This window comes from Rhagoletis zephyria, unplaced genomic scaffold, assembly GCF_001687245.7.
Source record: "Rhagoletis zephyria isolate East Lansing unplaced genomic scaffold, Rhagoletis_zephyria_1.1 Rzeph_scaffold_09680, whole genome shotgun sequence".
NCBI classification, from domain to species: domain Eukaryota; kingdom Metazoa; phylum Arthropoda; class Insecta; order Diptera; family Tephritidae; genus Rhagoletis; species Rhagoletis zephyria.
This window is the reverse complement of record NW_016166758.1, coordinates 10,419-20,321: the sequence shown is the minus strand read 5'-3', so window position 1 is coordinate 20,321 and position 9,903 is coordinate 10,419. Positions and strand designations below refer to the sequence as shown.

At 34.1% G+C, this 9,903-nt stretch overlaps 1 long non-coding RNA gene across 1 annotated transcript; it reads right to left on the bottom strand.

Moving 5' to 3' along the window:
- Positions 1–267: 267 nt before the first annotated feature.
- LOC108375951 (uncharacterized) lies at positions 268–8,958 on the bottom strand. The gene is made up of 3 exons (XR_001849217.1): positions 8,866–8,958; positions 6,432–6,433; positions 268–279 (listed from the first exon to the last, which is right to left on the bottom strand). It is a non-coding gene; the product is annotated as an uncharacterized LOC108375951 (long non-coding RNA).
- Between the last annotated feature and the right edge of the window lie 945 nt (positions 8,959–9,903).

The following is a 9,903-nucleotide window of genomic DNA, read 5'->3' as shown; positions in this document are numbered from 1 at the left end:
ACACCGAAGTGTCCATATCAATTACTAGTACCTACCTAATGCATACATATAAGTAACAAAATTTTGGACATACAAAATTCGTATCTATGTATGTATAACTATGTATGCACTCGTACACACATGCGGGCGCTTTTTGATATTAGTATCAGAACTTCAACCGCCTCTGACAGCCCCACTTTGCTTAACCTGGGCGCATTTTGTTTACTCTCCATTAGCACAATTTATGCAAATTTATACGTGCTTTCGCACTTGTTTATCACCAACCACATATGAGTGTATCTGTGTGTCTCCCCATATCTATAGTATTTAAGTATGTACTGCACAATAAGAAAAAATCAAAATTCTAAATTCGTTTGATTACCCTAAGTTAACAGAGAAATTTGCATTTGTTTGCTTTTAACTTACCGATGAAGGTATCGACTTTTCTTACCGACAGATTAAAAGGGAAAGAGTTTACGTGCGAGGGCACATGTGTACGCGTAGGTACATAAGTACCCTGCAGGAAATGGAGTTAGTTTGTAGCTAATCTATCTGGTCGTTGTAACCTATTCCGACTTATTTCCTTGGATCCTAACTAACTACTTTTGAAGAGCGATGACCGCAAGAAAGTGGGAACTGGTTTCCTTAGCACTAGGGTTCGATTTATTTGAGACTAAAGAATTTTGGACATAAAATATCAATAAGAAAAAATCAACGTTATTTTTTAAATTTTTTACATCTTATCTTATTTTATTATATTAAACCCATGCAGTTAAAGTCTCATTGTAGCAAAGACTTTTCTTTAATTGAAACGTACGGTTTATAAAGCTCTACATCATCTGAATACGTTTTGGAAGATTTTGACGCAGAATACGTCTTACGTTTCGATTGGATTATTTTGGGGTCAATTTCGAGCCTTTAAAGTGATCCAGCAGCTTATGATTAGCAGATATAACTTTCATTCAGAGATATATTCTATGGAGCAATAGAAATATTATCGTGTACAGATTTTATATAAATTCAACAAATATTGAGCATTTTAAGACAAAAAATTGTTGAAAAAGTTTGCAATTTTTTTTTTTATTATCAATTATTTATTATTATTTTTATTTCGTTTGGTATATGGGTAGTATTGGTTGACATCTTCTAAGTATGTTTATTTTATTCAAATATATGTGCAACGCTTTTCCATACAAAATAATTTCGTCATCATTTTGCAAACGCGTGCATGTGTAAAAACAGATAGGCTGCTGCCAGAGACAAAAGGAGACTAAAACCAGATTTCGCAGGTGGAAATATATATAAGCCGATCGCAGCATATTTTGGACCTACCTACATATGTATGTACATCCATATACTACATATACACAAAGCTTTTTTGTCATATCATCAGATCTGTACCGTTAGTTCGATTTTAAAAAATAAGGTAGATTTGTTGAAAAGGGTTGCCACCTGATAAATAATTTATTACACATTCTTTGTAAGTTAAATCAATTATTACAGTATGGGTGCGATGGTTTTGAAAAGGCTTTATTTCATCAGTATATGTAAGAGGGTTGCCACCTATTTAATTAGATATTTTAAATATGTATCGCAATGCGGGTGTCACATAAAAAAGGATTAAAAAAGGTTTTAGTTGAAATTATTTTATTTCTAAATCACTTGCGGGAGCGTTGCCACCCGCTTCCAAAGTAAAGTTCAAACTTAAATTAAGGCGATTCGAAAATTGAAATATGTATCCCGATATGAGCCATGAGAGAGTTGCCAGCTCTTTACAAGGTTAAATTCAATGCAATGAGTTACTTACATATGAATATGATTCGAAACTGCTTTGAAGATATTTTATTTCTAAACTACATGTAAGAGGGTTCCACCTTTTCTACATTTTATCTTGAATTGAGGGATTCAGAAGATATAAATATACATCACAATATGGGTATCAGACGTCTTAGTTTGAAAATAATTTGAATAATTTTANCAGGTTTTAGTTGAAATTATTTTAAGCACGGTTGCCACCTGTTTATAAATTTAAATTCAATATATCTAATAGGTTAAAAGAATTACTACGAAATTAATATCAATTAAAATGGCATTGAAGGAACTTTATTTCTAAATCGCTTGCGGGAGCGTTGCCACCCGCTTCCAAAGTAAAGTTCAAACGTAAATTAAGGCGATTCGAAAATTGAAATATGTATCCCGATATGAGCCATGAGAGAGCTGCCAGCTCTTTACAAAGTTAAATTCAATGCAATGAGTTACTTACATATGAATATGAATCGAAACTGCTTTGAAGATATTTTATTTCTAAACTACATGTAAGAGGGTTCCACCTTTTCTAAATTTTATCTTGAATTGAGGGATTCAGAAGATATAAATATACATCACAATATGGGTATCAGACGTCTTAGTTTGAAAATAATTTGAATAATTTTACACATATAACAGAGTTTCCATCCGTTTTAGAATTTAAATGCAACTTGTATTTAGAGAATTGGATAATTTAAATACGTATAATTTGGTCTCACATGAAAAGGGTTTAAGAAGATTGCAGTTGAAAGCATTTTGTGTTGAAAATATTTTAAATATTTAATATTTTGCAATCTTTAAAAAGCTGAACTTATTTAAATTATACAGTAGTTACTGTATGAAAAGTTAATATTATTATATGTATGTATTTTTAGAAAAATCGTTTATAAAAATTAAGAACAGAACCCGGCCAATGTCAATGATGTCAAAAATATTACTTTTAAACATTACCCTTTGTGATCTATCATAGAAGTATGAAGAGATCCAACTTAGAAAATTAGGTGGAAAAGATCAATTTTATAGATGAGCCACGAGTGGCATACTCTGTCAAATGATTTACCGAAGTCATTATATATAACATCCACATTTTTGTTTTCACTAAACGCTTGTGAGTTATAGGATGCTAACTCAAGTAAATTTGTTGAAGTTGAATTGCCTTTGCAACCCCATGTTGACAGTATGAAATTCTAGAAGAGATAGAATGCGTCAACTGATTGGTTATAATTGCTTCAAATGATTTAGGAATTGCAGAAATCTCAGCTATACATCGGTAGCTCTCCACTAAAGATCTGCTACCGCTTTTATGTAACGGGGTTATGAACGATTCCGTCCATACAGTTGGAAAACGCCCTCTTTAAGAGACAAACTAAATAAGATTCTTAACGGCTTATAGAGATAATCATCACAATTTGTACGAAAACAAGTAGGTACCATAACTAAGGGTCTTCTTTAAGGATTTCAAATAAACTAGTACATCATCGGGAGATATTATATATTATATTTAGTTTAAAAGGATAGTCAAAGTATGCTTGGGAGTTAATGGAATAATTGGATTTTAAAAACTGAGCGAACATGTTAGAAATTATTTTATTATCACTAGAAACGGCATTTTGATACCTTATGGTGGACGGATATCCACGTACATTGCGCTTGGAGTTTTTATAGAGAATTAACCAAGGATTACGATGGTCTTCACTATGCAAATCAACTTAAAAAAGTTCAACTCTTAATAGCTAAGTTAACTTTAGGACAATTATAACCATCATTAAGAAATGTTAAGCCCGTTTATTTATCTTCAAAACGACGTTAAGATGAAGTCTCTACGATGAGTAGAACCTGACACATAACGCTTTGAAGAAGTACATGAATGGTCAGAATCGCGAAAAATCGAACTTTGCCAGATCTCAGAAGGAATAAAATTACAGTTTACAAAACTAAAACCTCCCTATTATAATTGCCATTCGTACTGTCAACAGGTGTGTAACTTGTCAATAGAAATCGCTGTATCTTTTAGGCGAATCAGTATTACATAGTTACATCCCGAGTTAATAAAAGGAAGGTAAAAAGATCCACGAATGCACGTATATAACCCAAAATAAAATTTGAATCGAACCCGAGACATGGACAACATTTTTTTTTGACGAAAATTGTCCGACTTGAAAGAAAAGAACTACTAAGCAGCGCATCAAAACTATCTAAATTTCCGTAAATTTTAAATGAAACAATATTTCTATATTTAAAATTAAATTTTCTGGTGTTTAAGTCGACCGTTTTGATTTTGGTTGGGATGTAAAACTTTATATCGTCTTCGGAAGTGTTTCTCGAAAATACAAAGATTGACTTCTTTGGTGGAACCACAACCATTGTCCTTGTATTAGACTCGAGTACCGGCGGAAGGGGTTGAGTACTGTGTTACTAGATGATGGTAGAGTAGGCGGTCGAGGCGTTGAAGACGATGCCACCACTTCAATGGGTGAACAATAATAATCTCATTAGATGGACTATGAAGACACTTACGTTTAGACATAGGGATATCCTTAACAGATTGCCAGGTATCTAATAATTTTAAAGATTTAAACACATTTTCATAATGCTTACATTTTTATGTCAGTACTGCAATTGTCTTCTTATTTTTGTCATTTCAGTCGGCAAATACCATCACACAGCCAGCACGATAAGTAGCGTTTAGAATCGCTTTTAACTTGACAATTATCAAGATCACACTTTATATTGAAAAATTTAATAACACCTATGTTAATAAAAACGCAAATAAAATAAACTATAACAGTTTAGGAGCTGATGTATTTAGCTTTAAAATATAAGTAGCGAACAGTTTGAGTATTACTGTATTATGACATTTAATAAAACCAGCGCAAAAAGCTGTGACAGTAATTATTTACTACAAGTAAACAAAAAGAGTAAAAGAAATGTGCAAAGACAAGAACAATTTCAATTAACTGCAAAGTAATTACAACAACAATAATAGCAACAACTGACTTGGCAAGATTATATGTATTCTAGTGAAATTTAATTAAATTTAATATAAAACAAAATAACTTTCACTTAGCTTCAATTATTTTTACACCAAGATCTGCATGGGTACTTTTTATCAAAATTATAACTCAGAATTAGCACAACCGACAAATGTATTTAATAACAGCTTGATGTTAGCCTTCATATTTTTATATCATAAGATATAAGTCAAGGTTGCCAATTATTACATTACATTACAATTAATTAACATATCGAAATATGGAAACAAAATGAAAGATATTGTTGTGAACTTCAGTCTGAAAATATTTTCGATGAGGATTGCCTTGTTTTTTGTAAAAGAAATTTGTATTTTGTTAATTTTAATTAGCATTTTTATACCTTTCATGACCATGAATTGGTATTATAACTTTGGTCCGCTGTTTGTAAGTACCAGAATAAGAAGAGATAGACCCAATAAAATTTATACTTAAATTATCAGAAAGTCGAGCTTAGTCTATTTAGCCATGTCCGTCTGTCCGTCTGTTCGTCTGTTTGCATGCAATCTAGCCTCTCAGTTTTCGAGATATCCGTATGAAATTTGGTACGTGAGTGTATTTTTATTATGTATTAATCATTTATCGAAACCGGAAGAATCGGACTACTATAACATATAGCTCCCATACAACTGATTGTTCAGATATGAGATTTTTCCTCCACTTATGCAGCTAAGAGCATGAAATTGTGCACTATTGTCAATTATTATGAAAAAAATACTGACAGTGAAAATGGGGAAGATCGAGTCGCTATAACCTATAGCCTCCATACAACTGATTGTTCAGATATGAGATTTTTCCTCCACTTATGCAGCTAAGAGCATGAAATTGTGCACTATTGTCAATTATTATGAAAAAAATACTGACAGTGAAAATGGGGAAGATCGAGTCGCTATAACCTATAGCCTCCATACAACTGATTGTTCAGATATGAGATTTTTTGTTACAACTTCTCCATTTTCACTCATCATCAACAGAAAGTTTACAGTAAAATGAACAAAGATCGGGTCACCACAACCTACTTATTGCCACCATACAACTGATTGTTGAGGTATGGGGTTTTACTGTAAAACTCCTTTATTTGGACAGCTAAAACCGATAAATTTCGTAAGCTATTTTATAAATAATAATACAAAATCTACTGAGAAAATCATCAAAATCTATGCTGTAAGTATAAGCTTTATCTCCCATTCCACTGATTGTTCAAATACTAGTTTTTGCGATATATCCCCTTTATGTAGGAAGCTAAACCCATTAAATTGTGTTACCGGTTCACGTACCGGTCACACAGCAGTGAAAATTACTTAGATTGGTGCTATATAAGTTATATCTTCCCTAACTCTGGTTGTTTAGATATGATTTTTTATATATGTAACTCCTATGTATGCTGTAAATATATACATTTTTTTAAAGGCAGTAAGCTATTAAAGTAAAATTTTCAGATGTTCATTAAAGGTATGAAGCCTTCGTCAGACATAACATCCAAACGATTGTATAAAATTTCGTTTGTCCTGAATTCGAAATAGCATCTGTGAAGTGTAAAGTGAAATGTGTATTCAAAGTAATTTTTTTGTCAATATATTTAAACAGTACTTGGCTAAAGAAAAAACTCCTGACAACGGCTGCATTCCTCCTGCATGACTTTAAAACTCAACTTAGGTTAGTTTTATCATAACTAATTAAAAGGGAGGTGTTCATCGTAATTCCGCAAAATAGCGAACTTCAAAGCTGGTAATTTTTTTCAATTGATAATTTTTTACTGCAGGGTATGCGCATACATATGTGTGTGTTGGAATGGGAGAGGAGTTTGTTTTTGTTATTTGTTTATTTGATGCGTCTAATTCAAGTTTATTCTTGGTTTTCCTTTTTGAAATCAGCGGTAGTACTTGATTTCATGCAAATTGAGCGACAGCAAAACTTTGCGGTGCAGAACAAAAACATTCCCACACATATGTATGTATGTAAATGTGCTTAAAATTCAAATGTATAACGGTTGGTAAGTTTTTATATTAATGCTGTTTATATTTTGCTCCGCTTTCATATGACTTTGACTAAGTAAGTAGGGGCAAACTTTTCTTTCCTGCTCATTGATTGGAAATTGTAGGCACTTTCATTTTAATTTCTTTGATTGGTTTAAATGGGATCTTGATTGCCACGATTAGATACTGATGTATAGTCAACATTTTCTAGAGGCAATTCATTAATGAATTGAAATTGTTGCACCGTGTAACAGTACTCGTACACATGGCGCAATAAGCAGGGGACGTAACAAAATAGCTTTTCTCTGTATTATAAAAAATTGTTGAAGGTAAAATTTCAAATAAAGCATGACACGTCTTTCCTCACGCGCAATAATTCCACCATGACTCGTACTTATGATTTCTTAAAATATTTCGCAAAGACGTATGCATATGCGGTAACGATTTAAATATATGTAGGTACGAGCGAGATTTATGGGAGTTTTTCAATATTTTATTGGAACAGCAATTTAAAAAATTTTTCCCGATTATTCGGGGCTTTTCATGACTAGATGGAAATGTGGAAGGTGCTTTTTTGCAATTAAGAGATACCTACTGTTTCGATTAGAAATTTATAGCTTGCCTTCATTACAAATATACACATTTGATATGGCCTTTTTTGCCTTTTTATGGTGTTTGCCATTTGGTTTTTACCTAAGCGATTATAACCTATGCAAAATTAAAAAAAAATCTTAATAAGAAATATAATAGCCCAAATTTTAAAAATACGCGGTCTACTACCAAACTAATACAACCGTGCGTCAAAAACGAAAAAAATTCCAAAACAATCACAAAACTATGAGCCAAATATAGTAAAACTGCTTTGTTAGTTTTTATCTCTGACGACAGGATTAAAGGACCTTGAAATTTTAAAGATATGATTAATTCAAAACATTATTTAAAAAATTCGGTGCAATCTAGAATAAAAATGTGGGCACCATATAAAATAGAATTTTCTGTAAAGTAAAAAAAAGCTTTAAATTTTTTAGTTCACAAGGACAAATAGGTATTTAAAAACCTATATCATTAGAAATCATTGAGCTGAGCACACCGAGACTTTTTACTGTTTTTACTTAAAACAACAATCACAAGAGCTATCAAGGGACACAATTTTTAAAGCAAAAAATCTCGAAAACCAATTCTTGGAACCGGAAGTCGGTAATAAGACGAAAAGGTAGAGGATCCCCGTCGAGAACTTTAAATTTTTTTGTTGTCCAATAGAGACATTTTCGCATATTTTAGAAGTCCAGTACGAGTTAAAGTTCAAATATCATTTACAAGTTGAAAAAGTCCCTTCCGAAAAAAGTGTATGTATGTATTTTTATCCACATAATCTGCATCTGCAGCTCCGCCTAGGGCAGACCCCAAAACAACGCAACCTCAGCCCAAAGGTGGGGGTGGCACCTGCATTAAGGTTAAATCGGTAGGCTGCTATAGAAAAGCCCGGCAGCTAGTTCAGCTCAGCGGATCCGGATTAATATGTCCGTCCCAAGAAAAAGCAACTGGTTGTCTTCTGTTACGCGAACGCCCACAACACTAAAAATAGATGTGAGTCATTACTAGATTTCATTCTAGAAAACAAACTTAGTATTATAAATGTAGGCAACCTTAGTAACAAAAAGCAGAGATGAAGATTTGGATATATATATAACCCTGACTTCTGACCTATTTGCCAAAAACGTAAAGGGACGGAAAGTCTTGAATGAGAAGTCCTACTCTGACTATCGTTATTTGAATATGACATAGTTCTTAGTCAGTAACTTGGTGAGTTTACAATAACAAACTAAGGGATTCACTGCCTTACCCAGGTACCCACAAAAGCGTCTGGACCTGGATGTATAATGCAGAGGCAAAACAAAAAACCTTCGTGGACAAAGCAATAATCCCCGTTACGTGAATCTAACAGGACACGGTTTGAAGACTGGTTAGCCTACAAGGCTGACTCGAAAAGATACAAAAGTAGTTAAAACTGCAAAACGTAAATCCGGGCAAAACTATTTGCAAGGGAATAATAGACCCAACGGAAGCGGCCAGACTAAGAAGAATCACACTCTATAAGTCACTCATCATGCCTGTACTGAGGTATGGCGCGGAGGTACAGACAATGAAAACATCTGATGAAGCGGCTCTTGGAGTTTTCGATAGAAAGCTTCTGGGCAAGATTTATGGGCCTTTGCGCGGTGGGGATGGCTAATATCGCAGACGATTTAATGATGAGCTGTATGAGATTCATAACGATGTAGACGTAGTGCAGCCAACTAAAATTCAGCGACTCCGCTGGCTATGGACGGAAACGCTCCTGCTCCAAAAGTATTCAACGCGGGCCGCGATTCTTGTAACAGAGGAAGAGGAAGGCCTCCTCTGCGTTAGAAGGACCCGTTGGTGAAGGACTTGGCTTCACTTGGCAGAAGGGAAATGACTGGCCTGCTGTTTTGGACTCGGCCAAAATCTCTTAGGCGTTTACAGCGCCAACAAATAAGAAGTAGAAGCATCGCATTCATTATAAGAAGCTGTCTTTATACGGGATTTATTCCGCTAAGCTGGAGTGAGACAAAAGTCTGATTCATGCCCAAGGCAGACTAATTAGTCTCACGTCTTTCCACCTCAGGATAGGGGATGAATAATTACGGGACGTGATACTAACAAGGCGGCTCTCCCCAGCGCAGCATGCCCAAATGAAAGGAAAATCTATGGAATCCGCTTTAAACTCATTTATCGAGTTTATTTAAAAGAGCTTATCAGATAGGATAATGCTTTAGTTGCTTTTTTAGACATATAAGACAACAACATTATTCAGGCGGCATTACGTTTGCTTAAGAAGATTTTGGTGTGGACCCTATCGTGGTTGCTCTGATTGAGACTTTACTCGCTTATGCTGACGACCTGGCAAATGCCGTTAAAGGCAAATTCCCAAATACCTTAATGATCATTCTGCGCTCTAATATAGCCACGCTTAGAACCTGAACAAAGAGTAGGGAACTCGGAACAAACCCCGATAAAACTGCAGTAATGCTCTTCACAAGGAATCATCGGCTTTCTATAGTCTCCCAGATAAATTTCAAAGGTTTGGAGAT